This window comes from Mastomys coucha, unplaced genomic scaffold, assembly GCF_008632895.1.
Source record: "Mastomys coucha isolate ucsf_1 unplaced genomic scaffold, UCSF_Mcou_1 pScaffold14, whole genome shotgun sequence".
In the NCBI taxonomy this organism is placed as follows: Eukaryota; Metazoa; Chordata; class Mammalia; order Rodentia; family Muridae; genus Mastomys; species Mastomys coucha.
The window spans coordinates 90,067,118-90,072,782 of NW_022196896.1; positions in this window are offsets into that span (position 1 = coordinate 90,067,118).

A 5,665-nucleotide genomic window follows, 5' to 3' on the forward strand; every position below is an offset into this window, starting at 1 on the left:
TCCTTCTCCTTCTTCTTCTTCTTCTTCTTCTTCTTCTTCTTCTTCTTCTTCTTCTTCTTCTTCTTTTGAATTTCAATACATAGCATAGAGCCCAGGCATACATACTGTGTTGCCCACAATACATATTCACAGTCTATATTGTATGCTGACTTTTATACTGACTGGGTATATCTTCCAGAAGACAAAATTGATACTCTGAATATTTTTACTGTCAGAAATACACAAGAAATGCATAAAATCCTTCTTCACATGTGGTCCCTGTGTGGAGTAAGGCTATATCTGTGTGGCATGCTCCACAAAACACCAAGATTTCAAGCCTGCCTCAGTGTCCTCTAGATCCCACGAGAGGGGGGGTGGCAAGTGTGGTGTGCAAACCTTCCATCTCAGGGAACAAACTCTTTTCACTAGAGTAGAGGCTCTTTCTGGACTCAGTTGGGTATGGCTCTACTGCGGCGGGGTGGGTTGTTCCTGTTCTGTTCCTCATATACCACACAGTGTACAACACATGCATGCACACACACGCACACACCTCATGACTCCCAGTGGGTTTTGGTAGGACAGGCTTGGTATATGCCACTCTCTGAATATGCATATCTATTCTGAGGAGCCTCTTTCCAGTGCCTCTCCCTCTTGGCATGAGGGAGCTCCCAGTGCTATCACATGTGAGATACCCCAGTGTCATGATACTAACTGAAATGCCCAATACAACAACAATCACAGAATTTCTTCCCCATAAGCCAAATCAAAAGACATGAATTGTTATTACTAATTTATTGGTAAGAAAGTATCCCAAAGGAAAATGGCTTGATCAAAATAATTCGGGGAAGCCAAGTTCTCTGACAGAAAGTCAGCCTTGCAGTTCTAGAATTGTCTTTAGGGATTTCAGGATCATGTATGAGTATTCCTAAGTCTACCTCATTAGAAATTCTGCTGCTCTCTGGCTAATGCACATTAGGAAAGGACAAGAAAACCATCAAGAAGACAACAAAATGACAGTTTCCCTGAAAATGCTACTTACATTTTAGTTATTGTAACCTAATTCATTACAAACCACCAAGATCTGAGTCTGTGATTCCCAATAAAAATAATTTCTCTGCTGTCTCCCTTGAGCATCATTTCAACCTCAAGAAATGTTCTATTAACTGAATTGATAAACATTGCCTCAGAGGTCTGATCAGTCCAATAAGTAGGAGTGAAGAGAATTTGAATGCAGAATTCAAATATGACAAGACTTTACTATTAGGTAGGAATCAATGTAGCTCTGAGTTCATTATTCTAGCTTTGTAATGTCCTATCAGAATAAACACTGGAAAGTGTTTTCTTTTCAAAGCATCATGCTTTATACACATGATAAAACATCATGACTCAGAAATGGTAGTTACGATATCTAGACATCATGGCAGAGACAGCTCCAAGAACACATGGAAGTGGTGCAAGCTTCAATAATTACAACAAGCAAATGGCATTGGTTCATGACTCTGTGAATTCAATGCTTAGGAAATGTTTAAAGACCCTTTAAAAAATACCTTTTTGATGTCTATAGTCTGATAATCTTATTAAATAATCTCTTGCCTGTTCTCATAATAAATTCAGATATTTTAATATACTACCTCTCAAATTTTTTTGTAATTCATAGTGAAATATACATCAGAACCCAATCTACATACTATGTATATACATTTTTGCATATATGTAGAGGTGTCTCAAAACTACTTTTCTAGTGAACTATGAGTTATGATATTTCCTAGTATATTTTTTCCTATTTTAGGATAAATTTATGCTGTTACTAAGTTGTCCTCATGTCCTTTTTTTGTGAATCATGCTTCTAGGTGAAAAACACTATTTTTAATGTGCATGTTGGGCATCTTCCATTTTGTTTCACCTACTTTACAACTACCTTGTGACTTATGATGGCATTTACTTTTACTCTGTGTCCTAGTGTTATTCATTAGTAATTTGAGCCTTGGTTCTCTGAAAGTTTTGTGTGTTTTCCCAAGCCTTAGTGAATCCACATGATCCTGTTTAATTGAAAGATGGTTTGTTATAAAGGACTCAAAATGGCTTCCCTCATAGATCTAGTCCTTGCTGGGGTTAGCTCAGATTAGCTCAGTGACTGTAGTGCCCTCTAGACAGTGGAGAAGCTAAACTTCTATGGAGGCTGAAGCCTCTACAAACAGAATGGAAACTCTCATGGCTTTCTATGACCTAGTCTCAAAATCTTGTTGAATTATATTATTGGTACTGTTTGGAGAAAGCAGCCACAGAGCCCAATAAAATTCAAGGAAAAGGGAGATAGATCTTGCCTTTTAATGGAAGCACTGTCAAAGAATGTGCAGCCATGTTGTAAAAGCTGGACAAATACCGTCAATTCATGTTTCTATAAATTAAGAGATGAGAACATCTGCGAATATCATATTTTTATTTTCAATATAAATATTTGATGTAAAATTTATAAACCACATTTTCCTCTCTACCCATATATGAAATTCAAATGTTTTAATGTGGTGTTTTTCAAGTGGTTTGATCATAATCTATTGTGAAAATCCTATTGTAATTTATCACACACATACACACTCACACACAGAGCCTATACAAAAATCATAAAGCAGCAAGTTCCCTGTGCACACCAGTATTTTCTTCTCCTTCTTCTCTCTTCCTCCTCCTTCCTCTTCCTTCTCTTTCTCATCCCCCTTCCATCTTCCTTCTTCTCTTCTGTAAATAATGCTGGCTATAGCTCACTGAATGGATTTCATACTCATTCATGAATTGTGACCCTCGGTTTTAAAAGCACTGTTTTAGTAATTCAATCTCCTTTTTCAATTTAGGTCCAAATTTATTTCTCAGACCCTTAGCTTCTAGAGCTCAAGAAAGTGGTTTTATTATTGGTTCTCTCTGATGTCACTGTTGACACTCGAGTCACTGAACTGAGTGAAAGAAAAAGAAGAAATGAATGAACTAGCATCCCCCCCCCCATTCACATTTATCTTTAGTTCTCTCTGACATCCATGTTATGGTTCAGCGAAGCAGGAGCAGAAGTCACGTCACATGCCATGATACACAACACCGCTAAAGACTTGGTGGATATATTTCTTCCCTTTTTCCTTCTTTCCTTTTTATCTCCAGCAGGGAAGGCAGAACATTAAATAGAAACCTCAGATACAAGTTCAGGACTGCAAGGCTGACTCTGTGCTTAAAGTACACAAGGTGAGTCCTTATGGCTTCTGTCTGTGGTAGGGAGTGTGCGCATGGGGTACATATACACACAAAGGCAGTGGGGGAGAGGGAGGGAGGGAGGGAGACAGGTTGGTAGACTGGGGCTTGTGAAATATTTGAGACATGAATGACAAGGAATAAAGTGAGGAAGATGAGGGTGGAAAGATGAATGTGGAGAGGGAGAGAGCAGAAGCCAGCTGTGTGGAGCTAAGTTAGGATACAGGCCTTATCCTGAAAGGAGTGGGGAAATGTTTCATCTTAGGCTATCACACTCAAGCAGACACGGGCAAGGTTAGCACATGAATCGAGGTAACCCTGTTAAAGACCCTCTCAGAATGAACCTGCTGGGTCAAGACACAGTAGAGAAGGCTGAGACCATGGGCAGATGTGGAATTATGATGGGGTGGTCCACCACCCAGCGCTTTTATGGTAAGCCACAGTGCTGTACCAAGCATCACAATGGGGCACATTTAGACACTCAAGAGTGCTTGGATTGCTTCTAGGAACTCTCAGGGCTATAATATCTGTCTGATATTATACTGTCTGATATAACACTGTCCTGGATTTTCCCAAATATAGATGAAGAAGTGAGAGTATATCAAATATTTGTGTCAGCTGCTGGCTTTTTTTGTTTGTTCATTTGTTTTTAAAATAGCCAGATTATAAGGATTTAGGGTTTGAGGCCCATATGGTCTCTGGCCCAAGTATTCAACTCTTTCTTTGTAGTTTGAAGGCTCTCAAAGAATGTAAAAATGAATAATCATGGCAGTGCTCCAATAAGTTCAAGTTTAGAAATTATTTATAAATATAACTCTCATATATCATGAAGTATTGCTCTTATGATTCTTCATTGGTCCTTGCAAAGTCTGACGCCCATTCTTAGTTTGCAGGTCACACAAAGTGTAATGTTGCTCTTCTAGACACTCATAAAAAATAACCCATGACAGCAAAAACATGAGTGTTTCTGACATTCCCATCAAAATCAATGAATTAAAAGGAAGTTACCCCATCAATCCTTATATGATCCTTCACAGGAAGAAGACACTATTTCAATAGCTTGAAAGCATTATATTAAAAATAAGATAGTGAAGCAAATATTTGTATGCCCAAGTTTACAGTGAATCATTCACAATACTCAACAGGTAGAAATATATTTGAATGTCCATCAAGATATGAATAGATAAGTAAAATGCAGTATGTACAAACAACAGTATATTATAGAGCTCCCCAAAAGGATGAAATTCTGATGCATACTATATCTTCGATAAACAGAGAGCATGCAAGGAAAAAATACAGGATAGATTTGCTTATATGAGATATTTAGAGTACAAAAATCCACAGAGACAGAAAGAAAGTAAGGTGGTGAAACCAGGGACTAGAGAAGAAGGCATGGAGAGTGAATTGTTTTATCAGAATGGAGCCTCACTTTGGAGAGATGGAAGGGTTCTGGGGTAGGTGATAGTGGTGGCTGATGAGTAGGTGAATGTACTTAATCCCAGCTAGCCATGTACCTACAATTTAAAGAGCCAACCTTATGTCTATGTCAGTAAGCCAGTGAAGACAAGAACAACACAGTGGTTAACTTTATATCGCCCAACACAAAAGAAGAACCAAGAATTGTTAGCATGACCTGCACCTTGTATAGTGGTAGCCTGGACTCTGAACACAAAGTGGCCGTGATGATACTGTGCTCCGAAAATTGTATGAGAACTTTAGAGGACCCATCTACTGACACGTTGTGGTAGACAGATTCAGAGGGGCTCCTTTGTCACAGAACCCATGGGCACTATTGAGAAGCAAATCCATGCCTGTGCCTGCAGAGCCTTTGTGTCAATCACCTGGACAATGCCTCCTAGAATTTTGGAAGTCACTTCTGTTACTATGTTGAACTCTAACTGCATACAATGGCTTCAGGGTATTCCAGGATCCATTGTCCTCTAAGGAGGAGAGAGTTTGGGAGCTGAATCCCAGAGTTTAGATATGAACCTAACTCACACTGTTAGTTTATGGAAAAGTGGAGGGCTGATGTCATGAGGTGAATGACAATGATGAGACTAGGGGATCTGGGCCATCTTTCTCTGTACCATGACTAATGTAGCCTTTTAGCCCACAGACTCCTGGCTCAAATGTTTGTACGACACTACTAAATAATAAATATGTACATGTCTCATCTCCCGCACTTGACTATGAGGTAAGGGCAGGAGCTGGGCCTCTTTAATATTTATACCTCAGTATGATCACCCTGGGCTGGGTTCTGCCTCAAGTAGACACTCAGCAAATATTTGCTGAATGAATGCATACATGAATGTTAAATCCTCTGCCTGCAGACTTCCCCTTTGTTTCCAATTTTCTCCTCCATCTGATACACTCAAGTGCCTTTTGTGTCCTATCCTGCAGATATTACAAATGCCCTCAACAATTTATGTGTGTGTGTGTGTGTGTGTGTGTGTGT